Here is a 503-nt window from a genome sequence, read left to right on the forward strand (position 1 = left end):
CAAATTAATTACACAAAAAAAATCTATTAACAGAAAAAAAAATCTAACACAATATGAACAAATTAATTACACAATCTAAATTAACATACTATGAACTACATATCTAAATTACTACACATCTAATCTAACAAAAAAATCTAAAAAAAATCTAACACAATATGAACAAATTAATTACACAAAAAAATCTATTAACAGAAAAAAATCTAACACAATATGAACAAATTAATTACACAAAAAAATCTATTAACAAAAAAAAGTCTAACACAATATGAACAAATTAATTACACAATCTAAGTTAACATACTATGAACTACATATCTAAATTACTACACATCTAATCTAACAAAAAAATCTAAAAGAAATCATAAAAAGTTGCTCACGGCGAGGTCGAAGTCAACGGCGATGGCGAGGTGCGGCGCGGGGCGGCGACGGTGTCGTGGCGGGGCGGGGCGGCGACGGCGTCGGGGCGGCAGGCGACGGCACGCGGCGTCGGGAGATCGAGG

This window comes from Triticum dicoccoides, chromosome 6B (assembly GCF_002162155.2).
Source record: "Triticum dicoccoides isolate Atlit2015 ecotype Zavitan chromosome 6B, WEW_v2.0, whole genome shotgun sequence".
In the NCBI taxonomy this organism is placed as follows: Eukaryota; Viridiplantae; Streptophyta; class Magnoliopsida; order Poales; family Poaceae; genus Triticum; species Triticum dicoccoides.